Source organism: Emys orbicularis, chromosome 15 (genome assembly GCF_028017835.1).
Source record: "Emys orbicularis isolate rEmyOrb1 chromosome 15, rEmyOrb1.hap1, whole genome shotgun sequence".
NCBI lineage: Eukaryota > Metazoa > Chordata > Testudines > Emydidae > Emys > Emys orbicularis.
Genome location: NC_088697.1, coordinates 10,012,802 through 10,036,502, shown reverse-complemented (window position 1 = coordinate 10,036,502; position 23,701 = coordinate 10,012,802). Strand labels below are relative to the sequence as shown.

Here is a 23,701-nt window from a genome sequence, read left to right as displayed (position 1 = left end):
TCCACTTGCAGGTGGAAGCGTTTCGATTTATTTGATTGATAATTAGTAAGGTGATGATTTAATCATGGGTATTTTTAGTAAATGTCATGGACAGATCATGCGCAAAAAACAAAAAATCATTGCCCGTGACATACCATAAATACCCCTCATCGAATCTTGGGGAGTGGAGCCCAGGGGGTCCGTGGCACCAGCTGTGGGGGGAGGGAGTCCAGGGGGCCCGTGGCACCACCTATTGGGGGAGAAGCCCCGGGGGCCCGCTGCCTCTCCAGATGCTGCCGGGGGGGAGCCCCAGGGGGCCAACCGCTGCTCCGGCCACCCCAGGAGCGCTGCCGGGAGCCACTGAGCTGCGGCTGCTCCCTCCACCCTTGGAACCGCTGCTCAAGTGGTTCCCAGTGCCGGCTGCATTGGCCACTGCTCAGGCAGTCCCCAGGGCCAGCTGCTTGGGTGGCCATGGAGTCAGCCACAATGGCTACTGCAGAAGTCACAGAGGTCACAGGAAGTCACAGAATCCATGACTTTTGCGACCTCCATGACAGACATGGATCCCTAATAAAGAGACAAACCCCTCCCTGCTGTGACTGCAGTTCCTGGAAGAGAAGAGAAGAACAGAAAGTGAAGAGAGAAGGAAAAAGAGAGACTCCCTGTCACCGCTCTCCCCTGCTGCCTCCCCCTTGTATTCTGTAACCCCATCGCACTGCGTTCCCTGTGCTGGTGCCATGGGGGGGGACACTAGAGTTCTGGGGATTTGGGGGGGGGAAGGGGGCTCTTCACTTCTCGGCATTTCACAGAAATTTGTCTTTGGGCTGAAATTTCTCCTGTGGGGGCCTCTCAGTCAGAGGTGTACTTCACCCCCTTTAGTGGGAAGGGAGGCGTAAATTGTGGAATAGGCGGAGAAGTTTCCCATAAAGGGTCATGTTGTTCTGGTGACTCATTTTGGCTGGGGTCACATGTCCTCTGACACAGGATCATATGCAGAACATGGAAGCTCTGGCTTTTCCTCAATGCTGTAGAGTGAGAGTTCTTGGGAAAGGGCAGGGGGAGAGGGAGGAAGAGGAGAAAGGCAGAGACATTGGAGAAGAGAAATGGGGGGGAGAAGAAAGAGACAGAGAACACAGAGAGACAATAAATGATTGAAGCAGAACAGGTGTCCCAACTCAATCTTGCTCATCACAGGTGTTCAGCGAGCTGGGTAGTTGTAGGTTTTCCACAGTGTCAAGTCTGAACTTTGATTCTAGCAATGTGAGTTCAAATATCCAGGGGATCTCCACATACCTGCTCTCTCTCCCCTGGCTCCCATTTTAGTATTAATTTTTATTTTGAAATGTTTGGCTTATCCGTGATCTTCTCTTTCCCTAACTGTATTGCAATTTGGGTGGTTTTTTTTTTTTTTTTTTTGCTTCCCTTTTGTTCATATCATTATAATTGTAACAGCAAAGAAATCTGCAGGAGCAAAAACTGACTCAAAACTCTATTTCCCCATCATGCAGGAACATCATACAAACATCGCACACAGTTGGAATCATAACACGGAAGGCAAGGGGATGGGGGACGGAAGTTTCCAAGTGTTCTGTCTTCTCAGATGACACATTCCAGCCCCTTGTATTCCTCCCTCCTGTATGACCTGCTGGGCTTTGAGACGTTTATTGTCTCATTCTATTGATAATGCGATTATAACACAATGTGACTGAAATTAAACCACTTCCAGAAAAGGAACCAATAAAAGAAAAAAGCCATTAGTGCATTGGCTGGGAATTGAAGCCAGGCCAACTGCTTGGAAGGCAGCTATGCTCACCACTATACCACCAACACATCTGGCAGGAGTAGCTTTCCTGCAGGCTGTGTGTGCTGGCAAAGGGGGTGACAGATGACCATGGAGCTAGTAAGCAGGGTGGATGGGTTGGAAGCCGCCTGACAGCTGGGAGCAGAGTTAGGGGGCAAAGGTGAAAACAGATCTCATTGGGAGCTGGCCCCACACCCAACCCGCCCCTAGGAGAGGGGAACTGAAGCTCAACTTCAATCATAGAAAAATCTTCCCTGAGAAGGAAGGGGACAGCTTGTTTTAAAGACAAGGTTTGTGTTTTTTTCGCACTACATACAGAGGGGCTGGATAGTGCTGATTCCAGACAAGACTCCGGGAGGATAAGGAACAAATTCAGGCTGCCAGTGACCTGAAGGAGGGAGATATTTTGACAGTGATGGACACCTCATCTTAAAGGCCTTTGTCTGCCCCCTTCTAGTGACTGCTTGGTACAGGAATGCAGCCCCCACTTCTGGGTGTCTCCTGTGGAAATAATGTTTCTGTGCAAAACACAAAAGCTTTTAACAGAAAGGAGGGAAAGGAAATGGCCACGCAATGGGACAGGAATGTAAGGAATGAAACACAAGATGTTTCTCCCACGTGCATTGACTTTGAACCTTGTTGTTTGCGGTGTTGTTATATCCGTGTTGGTCCCTGGACATGAGAGACGGGGCAGGGAGGTGGGGGCTCACATATCTTTCAAAGGATCAAGAAAGGGAGTATTATTTACTCCTTCTCATAACGCAAGAACTAGGAGGTGTCATCAAATGAAATGAATAGGCTGCAGGTTTGAAACGAAATATTTCTTCACACAACACACATCAACGAGGGAAGATAGTTTGCTCCCTGCTTCTTCTCAAGGAAATTCCAGAGAAAGGAGACTGGAGCAAACTGATTTCTGGACACCCTCCCCCCCCCCCCCCACTCTTTTCCAAGACATTAACTCTTCCTTCTCTTTTATGACTCTTTAATGCAGCTTGAAATACCAGTTCCTTGAAGCCCCTTCCCACAGAGAACAGAACCACAGTGCAATGACAAAGTTGGGGGCTGCCAGGTTGTCATGGGCGAGTAGTTAAGGGGATGCACTAAAAATCCAGTGGAGTCATCCGCTTCCGCTCCACCCCCAAGCAGCTTTGAATCTTACTGACTCTGATGCTGAGTTTCCACTGCCTCAGCATCCTTGACCCCCACAGGAGGCCGGTGTAGAGTCTTTAGCTCCCTGTTCATATTTCATACCCCAGCTAATGCACCATTCCTGCCCAGCAACTCACCATCTGCCCCAGGAGAACCAGCTGGTGGGCTGCATCCACAGGCAGATGGCTTATACCGCTCCCCTCAGGGCAGCAGCCGCAGCCGTTGGCAGCTAATCCCCACCTGAGGCTTGGGGGAAGGAGCTGGGGATCACTTGTTATTTCTTCCGTACATCGAGTCTCACTGTGTTTGAACACATTTCTCTCTAAAACTGATTTAAATTTAGAGCCCCTCCCCCCATTTCTGCTTTGCATGTGCCTCATTCCTGTACATAAAACATAAGAACAGCCACACTGGGTTAGACCAATGGTCCATCTAGCCCAGTGTCCTGTCTCCCAACAGTGGTCAATGCCAGATGCTTTAGAGGGAATGAACAGAACAGGTAATCATGAAGTGATCCATCCCGTTGCCCATTCCCAGCATCTGTACAGATGTGAACACAAAAACAGTTGGGGACCACTTGCAGCTACTTAGACTCATAGAAGATTAGGGTTGGAAGAGACCTCAGGAGGTCATCTAGTCCAACCCCTGCTCAAAGTAGGACCAATCCTCAACTAAATCATCCCAGCCAGGGCTCTGTCAAGCTGGGCCTGTGACGAACTGGGACTGTTCTTACTGTGATCTGTAAGTGCTGACAGGGGAGTGTGGCTGGGATGGTCTGCATTGGGGGATGGGAGAATGACTGAAGGGAAATACCTGAGCCTGTAACATGAGAACCCAGGAGGGGGCTGGGGCGAGGTGACACCTTTGCCCGGGAAACTGAACAAAGGCTGTGGGAGGGGTCGCTGAAGGCAGAGTCTGGGAAGCTGGCTGGTGAGGTGGCTGGAGGCAGGGAGGGCTCTGACCTCTGGAGGGGGGCTGGGATGCCCGAGGACCCCAAGATGGACCTAACTGAGGGGTATCCTGTTGTCTGTGCCTGCAAGACCTGTCTCGGACTGTATTCCCGTCGTCTAAATAAACCTTCTGCTTTACTGGCTGGCTGAGAGTCATGGTGAATCGCAGGAAGCCGGGGGTGCAGGGCCCTGAGTCCCCCCTTACTCCGTGACAACTGGTGGCAGCGGTGGGATCTACTGCACCCCGTGGACGGCGCTTCCTGCAGTAAGTGACTGGGGAGAAGTAAAACGAAGGGGGATTGACGGGGACCAGGCGTGTTGAGGAGTCAGAGAGAGACGGTTATCACCCCTGGGAGTGTGTGACCAGCGAGAAGGACTTTTGCAGTAACAGGGTCCCCCGGGGGATCGCAGCGAGTGGTCCCAGGGGCAGAGGAGTCTGCAGCTCGACCCTGGCAGAGAGGTGGTGACCTCGAGAAGGGCTGGCACACTAGGGGTCTCCCTGGAAACTGTGGGGAGCGGTGAGCACACAGGCCTGTGAGTGGCCAGCAGGAAGATGTATGCCAAGTGGCTTAAGAGCGACCTGGTGGAGCTGTGCAAGCAGAGGGGTGTGCGCATTGGGAGGCTCACCAAAGAACAGCTCATTGCCCAGCTGGAGAAGGGAGATCGCGCGAATGAACTGATCCCTGTCTCTGAGGGAAGCAGCCTGGCAGAGTACCACCTGCTAAGGAGGGAGGAGAGCTCCAGGCCTGCTCCTCTGCGGGGCGGGATGCTCCAGACTCAGGGTTTTTGGTTTATACGGTGGGCGCGGGGCGGTCCCTCCGGAAAGAGTACCTCGTTCCCCTGGAGGTGGATGGGAGGAAGGTCGATGGATACTGGGATACGGGCGCAGAGGTGACGCTGGCCCGGCCCGAGGTGGTGGCCGCAGATCAGGTGGTGCCCAACACCTACCTGACCCTGACGGGGGTGGGCGGGACACCAGTCAAAGTGCCCGTGGCGAGGGTACACCTGAAGTGGGGGGCCAAGGAGGGCCCCAAGGATGTGGGGGTACACCCGTATTTGCCCACTGAGGTGTTGATGGGGGGGGGGGGACCTGGAGGACTGGTCAAGCAACCCACCAAGTGCACTGGTTGTGACCCGCAGTCAGAGCCGGCGAGGGGCACTGCGCCCTGACCTTGGGGAGGGTGCCTTGCCCGAGGCGCAGGACCCTAACCTGGTGGGGAGGGAACGCCCAGGGACACGGCTCAGGGAGGCTGCGGCTTCAGACCCAGCCGGCAAGAGAGAGCAGGTGGCCATCCCTGTCCCAGCTGCTGAGTTCCAGGCCGAGGTGCAAAAAGATCCCTCCTTACGGAAGATAAGGGACCTGGCCGACCTCGGTGCGGTACAGACCATGGGGAGAGGTGGCCGGAAAAGGTTCCTGTGGGAGAAGGGGTTCCTGTACCGAGAATGGGCTCCCCCAGGGAAAATGGAGTCAGGGGGGTTCAGGAGGCAGCTGGTGGTACCCCAGAAGTATCGCCGCCAGCTGCTGTGCCGGGCCCATGACATTCCCCTCTCAGGGCACCAGGGAACCTGGCGTACCCAGCAGAGGCTGCTACGGAGCTTTTACTGGCCTGGGGTCTTTGTTACTGTCCGGCAGTACTGCCGATCCTGTGACCCCTGTCAGAGGGGGAGGAAGGCCCGGGACAAGGGGAAAACGGCTTTAGGACCCTTACCCAGCATAGAGGAGCCTTTCCAGAGGGTGGCCAAGGTTAAAAGGGGGGCTCTGAACCAAGAGAGCCCGAAGCACAGACCTCCAGACTGGAACGCTGGGAGAAGACCACAGCCCAGTTGGAACCCCAGGGGTATTGGGGTGGGAAAAGGGCACAGGCCGCATAACCCTTCCCACATGCGAACTGCAAATGCCCTCGAGCACCCCCGACCTAAGGGGGGGCGTGAAACTGGAGGGGCCTGGTGTAATTCTCACCAAGGAATGGGAGGGATGCGGGGGCATCCATGGGAACGGGGGTAGGGTTCGAACTTCCCCGGGTCACTGGCTGAAGTGACCCCGCTCAGTTCGGTCTCGAAGGGGGGAGATGTGACGAACTGGGACTGTTCTTACTGTGATCTGTAAGTGCTGACAGGGGAGTGTGGCTGGGATGGTCTGCATTGGGGGATGGGAGAATGACTGAAGGGAAATACCTGAGCCTGTAACATGAGAACCCAGGAGGGGGCTGGGGCGAGGTGACACCTTTGCCCGGGAAACTGAACAAAGGCTGTGGGAGGGGTCACTGAAGGCAGAGTCTGGGAAGCTGGCTGGTGAGGTGGCTGGAGGCAGGGAGGGCTCTGACCTCTGGAGGGGGGCTGGGATGCCCGAGGACCCCAAGATGGACCTAACTGAGGGGTATCCTGTTGTCTGTGCCTGCAAGACCTGCCTCGGACTGTATTCCCGTCGTCTAAATAAACCTTCTGCTTTACTGGCTGGCTGAGAGTCATGGTGAATCGCAGGAAGCCGGGGGTGCAGGGCCCTGAGTCCCCCCTTACTCCGTGACAGGGCCTTACAAACCTCTAAGGATGGAGATTCTACCACCTCCCTAGGGAACCCATTCCCATGCTTCACCACCCTCCTAGGGAAACAGTTTTTCCTAATAGCCAACGTAAACCTCCCCCACTGCAACTTGAGACCATTACTCCTTGTTCTGTCATCTGCCACCGCTGAGAACAGCCGAGCTCCATCCTCTTTGGAACCCTGTGACGTTATTGACATAATCTGGGACCATATAGAACAGGGTTGCAACCAAAGTCCTGTAGTGGCACCAAATCTTGTATAAAGGGGGTCAAATGAGGTGTCTAAGACAAGGTTATGGTTTGCTGGTTATGATTATGCTGTCTGTATGTGTGTATCAATTTTGTAGTTGAAGTTGTGAATATTGGCTCTATACTGTCTGTATTTCAAACTTAGGCTATGCTTCTGGGAAACATCCGAGACAAGTTGGTGTTAGCTCTGCCGAGCCTGCTTGATGGCCCATTAAGGACCATCCGCTATACAATTGACCCATGGAGAGAAGGCAGATACACCTTGCAACTCAGCAAAGTATGCAGGAACTGGCCCATGTGACTCCAGACCTCCATTTTGCTGTAATTTTCCACAGTAAGGACAAAGGGCATTCTTACGCCTGGAAAAGACTATAAAAAGGCTGATGCCTCCTCTCCATCTTGTTTTCAATCCTGCTTCATACTTCTGGAGGAACTTTGCTACAAACTGAAGCTCTGAACAAAGGACTAATGACCCATCCCAGCTGGGGATGGTCCAGAGATTTGATTTGAACCTGCAGTTTCTATCACTGCTACAAGCCTGAACCAAGAACTTTGCCATTACTGTATGTAATTGATTCCATTTAACCAATTCTAGCTCTCATCTATATCTTTTTCCTTTTATGAATAAATCTTTAGATTTTAAAGAATTGGCAACAGCGTGATTTGTGGGTAAGATCTGATTTGTATATTGATCTGGGTCTGGGGCTTGGTCCTATGGGATCAGGAGAACCTTTTTTCTTTTAGTGGGGTATTGGTTTTCATAACCATTTGTCCCCATAACGAGTGGCACTGGTAGTGATACTGGGAAACTGGAGTGTCTAAGGGAATTACTTGTGTGACTTGTGGTTAGCCAGTGGGGTGAGACCAAAGTCCTCTTAGTCTGGCTGGTTTGGTTTGCCTTAGAGGTGGAAAAACCCCAGCCTTGGGCTGTAATTGCCCTGTTTTAAGCAATTGGTCCTGAATTGGCACTCTCAGTTGGGTCCCACCAGAACCACATCGTTACACCCCCCTTCAGGTAGTTGAAGGCTGCTATCAAATCCCAACTGTCTTTTCTTCTGCAGACTAAATAACTCCAGTTACCTTACCCTCTCTTCATAAATCATATGCCCAGGCCCCCTAATAATTTTCATTGCCCTCCGCTGAACTCTCTCCAATTTGTCCACATCCTTTCTGTAGCGGGGGGCCCCAAAACTGGACGCAGTACTCGAGACGTGGCCACACCAGTGCCAAATAGAGGGGAATAATCACTTCCCTCGATCTGCTGGCAATGCTCCTACTAATGCTGCCCAATATGCTGTCAACCTTCCTGGCAACAATGGCACATTATTGACTCATATCCAGCTTCGCATCCACTGTAATCCCCAGGTCTTTTTCTGCAGAACTGCCGCTTAGGCAGTCGGTCCCCAGCCTGTAGCAGTGCATGGGATTCTTCCGTCCCAAGTGCAGGACTCTGCACTTGTCCTTATTGAACCTCCTCAGATTTCTTTTGGCCCAATCCTCCAATTTGTCTAGGTCACTTTGGACCCAATCCCTACTCTCCAGCACTTGGATTCTTTACATGCTTTCACAGAGGGAAGAGCACATGTTCCATGATTTCATAGGGCAGAGTTTTAGGGCTATTTTGATTCAGGGAGCTATGCTATACGGTGCTTTCCCTGTGTGGATTTGACAGGTGGATCAACATAGATGCACATTGTGCCCCTTCTCAGGGTGCTGAGGGCTGCGAGTCTCCTTGTTGCCACCTGCCACTAGTAAAAGGGACTTTTGCATTTGGCAGCTGGATGTTAGCTACCAAACTCACCAGCCTGTCAGGTACTCAAGCACCCTCCTCTGAGCTACAGCAGCCCTCACAGTTGACAATAGAGGCACCCTAACCCCTGAGTTCCTTCAATGTGTCCCCCTCCGCGGTCCAGCTCCGACCACCAGATACTCGGGGTATGTCTATACTACCTGCCGAATCGGCGGGCAGCAATCAATCCCGCGGGGGTCGATCTATCGCGTCTAGTGTAGATGCAATAAATCGATCCCGGAGCGCTCTCCTGTTGACTGCTGTACACCAGCTCGGCGAGAGGCGCAGGCAGAGTCTACGGGGGAGCTGCAGCAGTCGACTCACCGCAATGAAGACACCACGGTAAGTCAATCTAAGTACATCGACTTCAGCTACGTTATTCATGTAGCTGAAGTTGCGTAACTTAGATCTATCCCCTCCCCTAAGGTAGACCAGGGCTCAGAACAATCCCAGATCCTCTCTGCCCGAAGCAATGGTATATCCCAGGTTACCAGTTTTACTGTAGACCACTGCTCCTGTATCACACACAGCACTTGAATACAGTTATCGAACAAAGGGAAATTTATTTAACAAAGGATAGATTTAAACAGAAACAAATGTGAGTGATGGAAACAAACAGTTACAAACAAAACAAAAATCACAAAATGCAACCTAAACTTTTTAATAGTTACCTTTCCTATCTAAGTAGATTGAAGTGTGAGGTGACAGTCTATTGTAGTGATTGCTAGTCCCTAGGAGCCATGCCCCTTCCTTTCTTGAAGCACGACTGGTCATTAGTGATCTCCTTGGTGAGTGGACCCAGAGTGTTTCTCTCCACCCTGTTATGAACTGAATCAGTCTTTTGTGTATATTCACAGAAAGGACCATTTCCTCATTGTCATTTACACTTCCACAGGGTTTCGATGTCTATAATTTGTCTGATAGTTTTCTATTGGCTTTTCTGGGCTGGTGCAAAGGTTGACAATGCAGCAATACATCACATAACTGGCTAGCAAGGAATGGGTGACAATTCCCTCCCACTTGAATGGGCCATCCCCAACAAGACCTATGATTGGGGTGACTCACTTTCATGACAATACCATATGGACATAATTTTCCATATACTTACATTACTCCTTCAATATGACTCATACACACCTCTTGCAGTGATTACTGAAAGCTTGTAAATTATTGTTACGCCTAGAGATCTCACTGCTATGCTTCCTGGATAAATATCATAAAAATCAGTGCATTAGGTGTGATGAGTTTGTCAGGTTTGAGACAGGAGTTTCTTGTGAATTACTTTGACCTCTTTGCCAATTGGCACCAAAGAGCTTTTATCACAGATGCACTGAGCTATACAGTCACACCCTGATACAATAGAAAGGCCATCACAAAAAACAGAGAAAGGAACAATAAAATACTAAAATGACAACAGTTGGAACTCAACATTTTTCTCACTCTTTGGACTGATGGGTACTAAGAGCTTTTCCCTCAGTTGAACCAGGCAATCGGATAGCTGCTCAGCCCTCCATACTAGCAGCTCTCTCACATACAGGGAGATGGGTCAAAATTGGAATTGATGTCATGACTTGCTTCGCATAGAGGATCAATCTGTCTAAGGCTATGTCTACCCTTCAAACACTGGAAGTATTCTTCTGAGAACTTAGTGTCCACACTGGGGCTTAGGTCACATTAACTACTTCTCTCAGTGGAGTAGATTTCTCACACCCCTGAGAGATGTGGCTATGTCAACATAGCTTTTCAGTGTAGACCAGCCTTTAGATGGCTTTTTGATATGAAATGCAATGGACTTCAGCCTTTTCCTTGGTATTGATGGTTGACAATTGCAGCTCTCCTACCTGCTGGACACATCCTATGACAGATGTCATGCCTTTCCTTTGCAAATTAGAGCAGTGGGGAAGTCAGTCACCCTTACGGTGTAAGTGGGTAAAAAGTTATTCAACTTGTCTCCTCGAGTAGTTTTCCTTTTAATAGAAATTGACTTTGAAGCTAAGCAAAATATGTTCTATTTGAAATACAAAAAAATAAAATCTATACAGGCCCAATATTCTCTTATACACTCTTTCTAACACCTATTCTCCCACCCCAACCTTTGGAGTGAGGTTTTCTACCAAAACTCCTTACACTACAGGGGGTAAATTAAATCAAATTAACTTTTGAAGATTAGCCATCATTTCCTGTATGAATAACAAAAGAAAAACAAGACAACTTTCAGTTTTCCAAAATAATTCAGATCATCAAACAATTAGTCTCTTACTCTTTAACCAATAACATCACCTATTATTTCATTTTCACTAGTAACTAAGGGCACGTCTTCACTACCCGCCGGATCGGCGGGTAGCAATCGGTCTATCAGGGATCGACTTATCGCGTCTAGTGAAGACGTGATAAAATCGATCCCTGATCGCTCTGCCGTCGACTCCGGAAATCCACCGCGGCAAGAGGCGGCAGCGGAGTCGACGGCGGCGCGGCAGCAGTCGACTTGCCGCCGTCCTCACAGCCAGGTAAGTCGACCTAAAATACGCCACTTCAGCTACGCTATTCACATAGCTGAAGTTGCGTATCTTAGGTCGACCCCCCGCTGTAGTGTAGACCTAGCCTAATATATTCAAAGATCACAAATTCTTGTCATATATGTTAGTTTTCTTTTAATCTCCATTGCCAACAACTGAACCTTGGCTCAAATTATGGCTTGTCCCAACACTTCTGTGAGTTCATATATCTCTGGTTCTTCTGCCATGTGTGTTGGTGGAAGGCATCTCCTATGTGGGAATGTTAGCATCATGAGGAAAAATACCTCTCTTTTCACACTTTAAATCTTTCAAAGTAGGAGGAGGTAAGGGAGAAGTGATGTAAATGCATAAGACACAAGAGAAAACTGTCTGGTGTACACTAAAGACATTTATCGGTATAACTATATTGCTCAGGGGTGTGAAAAATTGACACAACTGAGCAACATAGTTACACAGCTCTAATCCCCTGTGTAGATAGCGCTACATCAGCCTGCCAACAGGACTCTGTTGCTTTTTACATCTCCTTCCAGCATCACAGAGGCTGAAATGACACTTTTTTCTTGCCCCTGCTCCTCTTCATTTAAATATAATTTGAAAAGTTCCCATTATAACAGCTCTTCAGCACAACCCAGAGCAACGTGAGAACAATTGGCAATGATACAATCTGTATCATTGGTGACTCTAACAATAACTTTGCAATAGGAGGAATGGTATAAATGTGATGCTCCCTTGTTTCTTATGGGAAGGGCACACTCGAATTACTCATGGGACAATGGAGTTGATAGAAAGGACAAATGGGCCCACCTCAAAGAGGTCAAACTGCAAAAGGCAAAAATGGGCCACTCATCTGGACAAGCTGAGGGATATTGGTGCTGCAAACAGTTCAAACAGCTTTTAAAAGTTACTATGTGGGAATCAGGAAAAGTATTAAAGAAAAAGTATTGATAGCTCTAGAGGTTTTTATGGTGTTGATCTCCCTTCCAGATTCTCTGATGGCTAACATGGGCTCAGTGGCAAGACAAGGTTTTCCCCACACTCACTGCTTCCATAGGGTCTCATACCTGTGTGCATTCTCTGATGGCTAATAAGCTGCTGGCTGCGCATGAAGTTTTTCCCACAATCACTGCATTTATAGGGCCTCTCTCCTGTGTGGATTCTGAGATGGGTAAGAAGGTGTGAGCTGTGCTTGAAGGTTTTCCCACACTCAGTGCATTCATAGGGCCTCTCTCCTGTGTGGATTCTCTGATGCCCAGTAAGGTGAGAGCTGTGAGTGAAGCTTTTCCCACACTCACGGCATTCATAAGGCCTCTCCCCTGTGTGAATTCTCTGATGTTTAGAAAGGGCTGAGCTGCTAGTGAAGCTTTTCCCACACTCATGGCATTCATAGGGCCTCTCTCCTGTGTGGATTCTCTCATGATGAACAAGGTTTGATTTGTAAGTGAAGGTTTTCCCACACTCACTGCATTCAAAGGGCCTCTCCCCTGTGTGGATTCTCTGATGTTCAGAAAGGGCCGAGCTGGTAAGGAATCTTTTCCCACACTCACGGCATTCATAGGGCCTCTCCCCTGTGTGGATTCTCTGATGTTGAGAAAGGACTGATCTTTCAGTGAAGCTTTTCCCACACTCATGGCATTCATAGGGCCTCATCCCTGGGTGGATTATCTGATGTTTAGAAAGGACTGACCTGTGAGGGAAGCTTTTCCCACACTCATTGCATTCGTAGGGCCTCTCCCCTGTGTGGATTCTCCGATGGTGAAAAAGGCCTGATCTTTGAGTGAAGCTTTTCCCACACTCATGGCATTCATAGGGCCTCTCGCCTGTGTGGATTCTCCGATGGTGAAAAAGGCCTGATCTTTGAGTGAAGCTTTTCCCACACTCATGGCATTCATAGGGCCTCTCGCCTGTGTGGATTCTCTCATGATGAACAAGGTTTGATTTGTAAGTGAAGGTTTTCCCACACTCACTGCATTCAAAGGGCCTCTCCCCTGTGTGGATTCTCCAATGGTGAAAAAGGCCTGATCTTTGAGTGAAGCATTTTCCACACTCACTGCATGTATTTTTCCTCTTTCCCATGAGGATTTCCTGCTGTGTTGTGGTTTTCTTGACACTCTTCTGAGTTCCCCGACAGGAAATAAATTTACCCATTTTCTCTCCTGGCTGGTTTCCCTGCTCTCTTTCTGGTCTGTGCTGAATCTCACAGGATTTTTCCTTCTCATAACTCCTGGACACATTCCTTTTTGATCTTTGCGATAATGCTCTGTGTTTATCCACTTGCTCAACATTTTCCTGCTGAGAATTCTGCTCCTCTTTCTCACATACCATTGCGTCACCTGCTGTGATAGAGACAGAAACCTCAAACAGAGCTGGAAAGGGGAAGACCAAACGAAAACAAGTGCTTGAGAGAGGTCAAATAAAAACAGGAACTGAACTCCTCCAAACTCTCCCGCCAAATAGGAGAGAGGAGGGGATCATTTTGTCCTTCACATCCCATCCAAATTCGCAGGGGGAAGGAGGAAGCTACTGCCTGGCGTCTGCTAGGATCTACAGGAAGCTATGAGCTATATTTACCCTGAGGATGCGATCCTTGCTAGGGACAATAATGAACTGAGAGACCTCCCAAGGGCTTTGTAGGGCATCCCAGATGTTTCCTTCAGGCACTTTCAGATTCTGAGTTGGTTTAATGTTTCCTCACCTGTGAAGGGAGCTCTCAGGGTCTGTCTTTCCTCTGAACCCTGCAGGTCTGGGACCCATGACTCTTCCCCTTGTTCCAGCTGGGAGGTCACATCAGGTTGGGAAACTGGAAACCCTGCTCAGATGAAAGAAAACAAAGGAGTTCAGTTGATTTCATACGACTGTGTCATAAAAAACATTCTATTAATTTAACTTCAGTGCTTAGTGTGAGCTGGTGTGCCTGGGCCAGTCCATACTGAAAATGCCAAGATCAGATGCTCCCAGAACTGGTGGTTAACACTGAAGTTAAATTCACCAACCAGTCACAAACTGCTTCTGATCACCCATACTGGTTAGCGAGAAACTGAAAAAAGAAATCACAGCCCCCTTTATTGCATTGCACTTCTCTGACTCCCAATCAGCACCTAGGTCCAGTACAGTGAGAGGTTATTTAAAAATTCTGCTCACATAAACAGTGTTCTTCTGACCCCAGAGTCAGCCACATTACCAGGTCACTATAGGTTTGGATCTTACCTAAAATACTATGATGCCAGCCAATCCTTTAGAATCTAAACTAAAGGTTTATAAGAAAGCAAGAAAGCATCTAAACTAAAGGTTTATTATAAAAGAAAAAGAAAAAGGGAGTTGTTCAATGGGAAAGCAGTCAGATACATTCAGAAATCTATATATCTGGTTCCTAGCAGTATTGGTGAGTTCCTGGCTTGAAAGGCTGTCTGGAACACATCCACATTATTCAGTTCTTTGTTCAAGGCTTCAGTTTGTAGAGAAGTTGATCCAGAGTTAGGAAGAGGGATTGAAGACAAAATGGAGATGATGCAGCTGCCCTGTATATTCCTTTAGCCATGTGGCTTCTACTTCCTGTGTCCCAAACACAAGCTTCACAGCACATGGCATGGAAAAGCTTTGGAGTTCTCAGTACATAGGTATATCCCTGCATGTCTTGCTGACTCAATAGGTGTATCCCCTTAGTTCTTTCCATGGGCTCATTGTATGGCTGATGACCCTGGATGGGCCATCGAACAGACTAGGCAGCGCTGATGCCAATATGTCTGGGGGTGTCACCCAGAAACACTGCACAAGTCTGGAAATACAGATATACCCTACATATCTATACCTCACAATACAAAGGTGATACAAAGATAGAAACAAAATCATCATACTTGGAAAATCATAACATTTTCATTGACACCTTACATGGCACATCTAGCACAATTCATTGCAATTTTATCATATTGGTATTCATAATAAAATAATAATAATAAAGTGTCTCTCAATTCCATACCGTGTCACACTTAATAAACCAGTGAATTCCCAGGACCGGCTCCCCAGGTCCTTGAAGATGCCGAACAACTTGCTTGTGAGGGACTGAAATACCCACATATATGTTGGGAACACACAGACAGACACTGTGCAAGTCTGTACCCCTATGTTCACTCTTCTACAAAATTATGATCAATTTTGTACATAGTATGTGTCAGGGCTGAATCCCCACACTGAGTGCAGAAAGTGGGGGCCTGCAAGGATTCTAAAAATTAATTCGTGCCACTCTAGGCTTGTATTAAACCTCCAAAGTTACAGCTTTTCTCTGACCTTGGTTTGGTAAATGCTGCCACCACCCAAATGCAAAAAACCCCCAAACCCTTGGACCCAGGCAGGAGCACTTGAGAATTCCTCCCTCTGGGGCACCCTCAAGCCCTTTCACCTCCCCTCCAGAAAAGAGCTGAGAAAGAAAACAAAGAAAATTAGCTGTGGCTACCAGATAATTAAACATGCACAAACCTCTTCGGACACCAAAAATCCAATCCTGTTCTTAAAAGAGGTAAATTTTATTAAAATTGAAAAGGAAAACAATACATCTGGAACTTAGGCTTTTGCTAGCTCTTAAAAGAAACAATTAATTTTTGTAAGCACCCAAAATAGCTTTCTTGGGGGTTCAGCGTTAAGCTTACAAGCAAACAAAAGCATCTGGGATAGCACAGAGGAGATCCAAAAGCCAAAATAAAAAAATAAACCTGATTGTGTCTGTCTAAACATTCCCTATCCAAATAATTTCTTCTACATATGGAAGATGAATTTTCATACCTGCTTCAAGCCATACACAGCATTGCTACTCCGTGTCGCCTTCTCCGGAGAACAACAGACAAAGGGAAAGTTACTTTCCCGTTTTAAAAAGTTCTAGCCTTTCCATTGGCTCTTTTGGTCAGGTGCCCATTCCTTTTCTTTTACCTGTGGGCTTGTTAACCCTTTACAGGTAAAGCAAGCAGAGAACTCACACCAACAGGGATTTTACAGCAAACTGGCTGGCTGGGTGTTTACAAAAAGGAGATCCCTCCCCTCCCCTCCCCTTCATTTATGACTGTATGGCTTGTGAGGTATCATTTGAAAAGACAATCTACTGAATATCCTTCTGTTAAAATGTGTAGCAACATTGTATGTAAAGTTATGAGATTTTACAGTATGATACACCTCTACCCCGATATAATGCGGTCCTATAGAACGTGAATTCAGATATAAAGCGGTAAAGCAGCGCTCCGGGGGACAGGGCTGCTTTACCTTGTTATTTCCGAATTCGTGTTACCACAAGCGGTTCCTCTGCGCCCGCGTTACTTGCTGCAGCCCTCCCCGGCCCCCCGCCCTAGCTCACCTCCGCTACGCCTCCTCCCCACGAGCGCGCCGCAGCTCCGCTTCTCCTCCCTCCCTCCCAGGCTTGCCGCGCCAAACGCGTCTCACCTACCCTTCCTTATGTCATCAGTGCCTACATGTACCACGACCACCGGCTCCTCCCCAGCACTACACAAATCTATCTAGATGCCTCGAGAAATCAGCAACCTTTGCACCAGGCAGGCAAGTCACCATACATTTCTCCCGGTCATCACAAACCCAGCTATCCTTGTTTCTAATGATCGAATCTCCCATTACTAAGAGCATCACCCCATTTTCTTAATGACTGGAGTTCACTGCCCCGGTGAGGTAACCTCAGTGCAATAGGTTACCCCAACACTATCTGGAAGGAGGGTCCCAACTATGGGAAGGTTTCCCTTTGCTCCCGTTGACTGCTCTCCTTCCCTGGGCCTTTCATCCTCCTCAACAGCGCAGGGGTTGTCTATCCAGAGGGGGGAGAAATCTACAGTGTCCCGGAAAGCCTCATCAACATACTTCTCTGCCTCCCTTCGCGCCTCCAGTTCCGCCACCCTGGCTTCCAAAGCCTCCACGCAGTCTCTGAGGGCCAGGAGCTCCTTGCACCAAATGCACACATACGCCGCCCGCCCACAGGGCAGGTAATCATACATGCTACATTGAGTGCAATAAACAGGATAGCCCCCAGTCTGCTGCTGGGCTTCTGTCTGCATTCTCTCTTACAGCTACCTAGGTTAACAATAGGGGTTTTGTTTAAATCAAAAAGTTTGTATTATAGCTTAAATGTTTTAAAGAATGGCAAGAGTACCTCGTCCCCTTCCCACTCCCCTTCCAAACTCCCTAATGAAATTCCCGTTAGCAGCCCTGGTCGCAAAGCTCCCTGGTCGCTTGCTCACTGCTTTACAAAGCACTCCCCTATCACATACCCTCCCCCCCCAAACCCTAGCCCCTGCTGTGAGCCACTCAGGATAGGGGGCTGGGAGCACCCCCACGACCCCAGCCCACACCCCTAGCCCCCAGACCTGACTCCTGTACCCTGCCCACATCCTCACCCTCACACTGAACACCAAATGGGAGCTCCTGCACCCCCTCCCACATTGCCATCTGCACCCCTCACACCAAATGGGAGCTGCCCCAGGTAAGCACTCCACGCCCCAACCTCCGGCCCCAACCCTGAGCCCCCTCCTGCATCCTAAAACCTGACCAGACCCTGCACCCCAATCTCCAGCCTGCTCCTGCACCCTAACTCCCTCCCAGACTCTGCACCCCCAGCCCTGACTCCTGCACCCTGAACACCCTGCCCTCCCTGACTCCTGCACCCCCTCACACACGCCCAGCCATGACTCCTTAACCCCTCTCACACACACCCCAGTCCCCTGCCCTCCCTGATTCCCGCAACCCCCCCATACCTCCTGCCCCCACACACCCCCAGCCCCGACTCCTGCACCCGCTCACACACACCAAGCCCCCTCTGACTCCTGACCCCCTCACACACACACAGCCCTTACTCCTTCACCCCTTTCAAACACACCCCAGTTCCCTGCCCTCCCTGATTCCTGCAACCGCCCATAACCCCTTCCCCCCAAACACCTCCAGCCCCTCACCCCCCCAGCCCTGACTCCTGCACCCCCCCCACACCCCACCTGCATCGCTCGCATGAAACAGGAGCTGCCCCAGGTAAGCGCTCCACACCCCAACCCCCTGCCCCAGCCTTGAGCCCCCTCCCACACTAACTCCTGGCCAGACCCTGCACCCCAACGTTTTTTACATTTTTTTTATAAAGGGCTCTTATCCAAAGCGCTTTACACTAGTTAGCTAACGGTACAAACAATATTTGGAAAGATCATTAAGTGGTGCACCGAGACCCTCAGCGATTTTCAAGTGGTCTGTGGAAAAATCAGTTAGACTACAAGAACAATCAAGGTAACTCACTTTATTTTCATTTACTTCCTATTACTTACAGGAGGAGGATGAAGGGAAAAAAAGAATGAAAAATGGGGGTGGGGGGGAGATGAGAGAATGTTTTTTCTTGCCTGGGTCCCAAGGAGGGGCCCCAAAAATGAAGCTGAGCACAGGGCCCCACTAACATTAAATCCACCACTGAGCTTCCTTCTCTGGATACCCCCAGCCAGCATTCAAGGACGCACGGAGCGTCTGTGTGATACGTAAGCCTAGACCAGCAGCTCTGACTCCAGCAGCCTGCTCGTTACACCCCAAGCACATTCAGGTTTGGGTGGAGAAGGCTCAGGGTTTGAGAGGTCAGGGGTAGGAAGCTTCTGTTGATTATGCCGCACCTAACGCTCAGTTTTACTTGAGCGAACAGGAGATATTTGACACTGTGCAATACTGCTCCTGTGCTCTGTTCCCAAAGTGTTCTGCAGTGGGGGAGGGTCTCTGGCAGTGTGTGTGTCACTGGCATATTGGGGTGATGCTGAAACTGGGCAGAGGAGAGGTGGCATTGTGGGGCTGGCGTGAACCTTAACTCTTCATTTCCCCTTCCAAGAACCAAGGGGACAGTAACTCTTACCCAGCGAGGTCACATTCTCATAGTTCTCCTGCATGACATCCCAGTAGACGGCTCTCTGAGTGGGGTCCAGCAGAGCCCATTCTTCCCTGGTGAAATACACAGCCACCTCCTCAAAGGTCACTGGCCTCTGAAAGAGCAAGAGTCCAACACTCAGTACTTGCTGCTCCACTCACAGCCCCACTATTTGTGGGAGAGAGAGGAGCCCATCAAATGGAAGCTCTGGGTGGATCGCAGTCAACCAAGTCCCACCCCCACTCTGCTCAGAGCATCCAGGAAACACCAGGGTGAGGGGACAAAGAGACAGCCCCTCCGCTTTCCCAGCGGATCCATCACACACCTACTAGCCACAGACTGATACAGGAGATGGAGCCCCTAGCAGGGTCCAGGGAGAGCTCCCTGGTAGGAAGCCCAACACCCTCCTCATTCTGAAGATCTGGATATGAAGGGAGGGGAATCTCCCCTAAGCCTGACTGCTGGGTGCCCCTTTCATATCTCACAGCAGCCACTGGTTAGTCAGATCAGGCTTCAGCACTACGAGTCTGGTCAGTTTTCCTAGCTCCATGTAGCTGGGTTATTTTCTGTTCAACAAATTAGGTCATTTCCACCACTGAACCTCATGGGTCTGTTCCTAGAATCTAAGCCACTTATTAAACAACTCCCAGCAGGTTTGCCACATGCTGTCCTCCTCCGTTTCTCCACCCTGTGCATTTCCTGCCCCACTCCAACCTCCAAACCAGACTGTGCAAACCTTCCCATCTCCGGTGTATTTGCTGCCCCTCTCCCTCCAGCAGGAACCCACCAGCAACCCCCTGATAATACCTACCTGGACTGGCTCCTCTGCAGCCATTTCCCTCCCCTGTCCAATGAGAGGACGGGATGAACTGGAGCGAAACATGGACATCATTCTGCAGCCTGGCAGGGTGAGAAGGGCAGTTGTGGAGGTTTCAGAACAGGCTTTAATTAATTTCACAGCATGATTCCCCCAGGCCCTTTCCCTGCAGACAGACACCCTAGAGTTTGCCATGCTGGGAAAAGGCTTGATCTCTTTATACAGTGTAGACCTGCCCCTCCAGCAAGGCTAAGCGCCCACAGAGACATTTTTAACCTCCCTTCTCCCTCCCCCCATCCCATAACAAAGTCTCTGAACACAATGCTAGAAAAAAGCAGAACCAAAGGATTCACTGTGGGGGATTCCCTCAGACACTGACACCACAGCAGCCACACCCCAGCAGGAGGGATATGGAGTCAGGAACTGGATTTTCCTCTGTCTGATTCTCATCTTCTCCACAGGAAAGTGACTCTGTCCAGGGTGCAGTAATACATCTGTCTGGGCAGATAAGAGATCTGGAAATCTCTCTCAAAACTCTTCTCTCCCACAGCCCCTTTCAGTCTCTCTTTCTCCTTCTCTCTCTTTTTCCCTGTCCTCTCTCCCTGCCTGTCTGGTAAGAAAGTCCAATTCCTGGGTAGTTTGCTCCCCCATGGCTGGATTTGCTCCTGCAGTTGCTAATGGGATGAGAAATGAGGGGGGTCTGTTTGTGTAGAGTCATTTTAAGGCCAGACCCCCACATTTTCCCTTCATTTCTTTCAGTTACCTGGAATGTCTGGCTCAGAATTTAGTATTAACAGGGCCAAGGGCTGCCCTAAGGGGCTAGTACCAGCTGGAGAAAGTCATCACCTGGGACGGGCAGAGAAGAAGCTTTAATTAAGGTCACATCCCAGCACAGAACCCCCGCTGGGGGAGCAGCAGCTGCCAAGCCTGGCACTAACAGTGTTTGATAAGTGGATAGAAAGTTATCACAGTGACGGGGCATGTGACTGGGGAATGCCGGGCAGTGCTTGGAGCCAGGACTCTGGCACAAGTTGATCAGAGAGAAGGATCATGGTTAGTAGCAGTCCCCAGAGCCCACAGCCAGGGGCCCCAGACACCCCCCAGCCAGGGTCCCACCAGATATTCCCTGGGACGCAGCCCCCAGAGTCCCTGGCCAGGGACTCCAGATACCCCTCAAAGCCCCACCGGCCAGGGAATCCCCACCAGACCATGACTGCTAGGTTGGGAATCCCAAAGGGTTCCCCCCACTAAGAGCCCCCAGCAGCCAGGGACACCCCCCCGGGAACCCCCCACTGGGAACTCAGTCCCTCACTGCCTGCCTAGGACCCCCCCCAGCAGGATCTGCCAAGCCGTTTGTCTGGGACCCCCTCCTCCACCCAGCAGGACCCCCTGACCTAGTGCCAGAGCTCCGCCCCCCCCCCCCAGCTCTGTGCACTGGGCATGGCAAGGATCCCAGGAGCAGGCGGGGAAAGCCCAGACACAGCCCCTGGCACAGCACCAGGCTCCCTCTAACCCCCTGTCCTGCCTCCCCAAGAGACACCTACCCCCACTGTTCTGCAGCCAACAGGCCCCCAGTGATACCCACCTCCAGGACCCATAGCCTCAGGGCTGCGCACATCAGAACCACCCCCCAAACCTCCAGAACCCACCAACCTGACTAGGGTACCCCCTGCCCAGTCACCCAAACACCTCCCCCTACCACAATGCCCCTTCAGCTCCAGCTGCAATCTCCCCACACAGACACCCCTTGCCCCCAGAGCAACAGTGTTACCTCACAGTGTCTGAGAAGTGGATAGAAAGTTATCACCACCCCCTGCTGGCCAGTCACACAGGCAGAGGGAGCCCTGGAGGATGCTTCTTGAACAGGAGAATGGAAGGCCTGGAGGGCCAAAATAGGTAAGAAATGTCCATGCCCTGTCACTAGCAAATAATGGCCACCATGGATCCACCCCAGAGGTGGCTACATCTTAGCACTGCGGGAATCAACCCCTCACAGAGATCATTTGTCATGGGGCTTGGGATACTTCTGGACCCATGCTGCACTCAGAGTGACCTCCTCATCCTGTGCCAGCTGGAGAAAAGAAAAGGGTCCAGCCAACTCTCCTGTTACTAGCTGGGAACCACTGATCCCCCAGGCAGGGGTAAGCCTCTGGCTTTGATGTGTATTAAATATGTGGCTGATCGCTTTAATCAGCAAACATTTTAACAGCGCTAAAGCGGGGAAGAAATGATTCTCAAAGAAGAGGGGAAATATGATCACTGGGAAATTTAACCCCCTGCAACCGCCAAGATGGAGAATGACTCAGGGCAACAGGTTCCCTCCAAGGAAGGAGAAATTGCTGGGATTTAGAAACATGGGGAACAGCCCCAAACATGAAAGGATTTTTAATTGACATTTGATAATAACATAGAAATGTAAGAGAAAGGCTGGAAATCTGAGAGATTTTTGGATCCATTTTTGCAAATAATAGAGAGGAAAGTGGAAAATCAGAGGGATTTTATATGAGTTGTTGATATGAGGTAAAATCTGAGTGTTTCACATCAATATTTGTTAAATGAATAGAGAGGAAATGGGCACCATTTGCAAACATTTTATATCCATGTTTAAGAAGCTGAGAAAAGGTATCAATCTGAGATTTTCTTAGTATTTTATCATTAGAGAGACAGGGGAAAATCTCAGGGCATATTCAATTAGAAATAAACAACTAGAGAGAAGTGGGGCAAATGTTTAGGGTATTTTATATCAACCTTTGAGATTTGCAGAGAAAACGTGTCACAAACTATACAATTGAAGGTGGGAAATCAGAATTATGGAGAGAAGAGGGGGAAATCGGGGGAGAGGAGAGAGGTGATCATTTGAGGGGAAAGGGGGGAATCTCCCCGGATTTTATAGCCACGTGTGAGATACTGAGAGAGAAAAGGGGAAGAACTAGAGAGAATTTGTATCGGGGTGTGAGAGGCAAGTGGCACAAACAGGGACAGGATCAAATTAACTCCCCTCCCCCCTTCCCCCGCCCGCCACTTCCCCCCCGGGGATTTCCTGGCTGCACAGAGACAGTTCAACCCCCCCCCCACTGACCTTCCCCCCCCGCCGCAACTGCGGCTTCTCCCCTCCCCCCACCCACAGGGGACCCCCCCCCGCCGGGCCCCGGTCTCTGCCCCCCCCCATCCATCCCAGCGGGGCCGGGGGCAGATCCTGCTGCAGCTCCGCTGGGGCTGAGGCAGCTCCGAGGCGTCTCCCAGGTTCCCCGGGCCGGAGAGTCACTTTCCTGCCCGGCCCCAGCGCCCCCCCACGGGTCTCTCACTCACCGGCCGGTGTAGAAATGTGTAGCTGGGGCTCGCACCGAGCATGCGCAGTAACAGCTGCTGAAACCCTCCCGTACCTGAGCTGGAGAAGGCCCCCGGGGCATTCTGGGAGATGTAGTTTTTGACTCTCACTCACCGGGGGGCTCCGGCCCGGGAGTTGGTGCGGGCAGGGTCCGGGGCTGCCCAGGGGGCGGGTCCCAGCTGGAGAAAGCCCCCACCCCGGCCGGGCACGGAGGGGTTAATGCCGGGCTCCCCCCGGGTCAGACGGCGGCAGCAGCAGCAGCTTTGTTCTCCCGCCCGCACAGGGACTCGCACGGAGCATGCGCAATTTCAGCTTACCTGGGCTGGAGAGGACGGAATCACCCCCCCAGGAGCAGTCTGGGAGATGTAGTTCCTGACTCTGCAGGGAGCGGAAGTGACGTTGGACAGGGAGGAGGACGAGCCGCCTCCAGGTACCGGAGCGAGCCCCGGGCCGGGCGGTGACTCTGCCCCAGTGTCCGTGGGGGGGACCCGGCATTTCGCAGCGCCGGGATCTGCTCCCTGGGGGCTGTGCCCGCGGGGGGCTCGGAGCTGCTGTCCCCGCAGGAGCCCAACGCCCCCGGCCCGGCCAGGCTCTGCCCTGGGGCCCCACTGGGGGGTCCTGGGGGAGGACCGGCCCCCACTGGGGTCCCTGCGTGGGGCTGGGCGGGGGCTACCGGGCGGGGGGGGGGAGACCTGGGAAAGGGGCGGATGGA

The 23,701-nt window shown here is 50.6% G+C and overlaps 1 non-coding gene and 1 pseudogene across 1 annotated transcript; both read right to left on the bottom strand.

Annotated features, from left to right (window-relative positions):
• LOC135889552 (zinc finger protein 586-like) overlaps positions 1 to 19,679 on the bottom strand; it is a 31,637-nt pseudogene extending 11,958 nt beyond the window's left edge.
• On the bottom strand, positions 1,738 to 1,809 carry TRNAG-UCC (transfer RNA glycine (anticodon UCC)). Its single transcript has one exon. It is a non-coding gene; the product is annotated as a tRNA-Gly (tRNA).
• Positions 19,680 to 23,701: the final 4,022 nt, after the last annotated feature.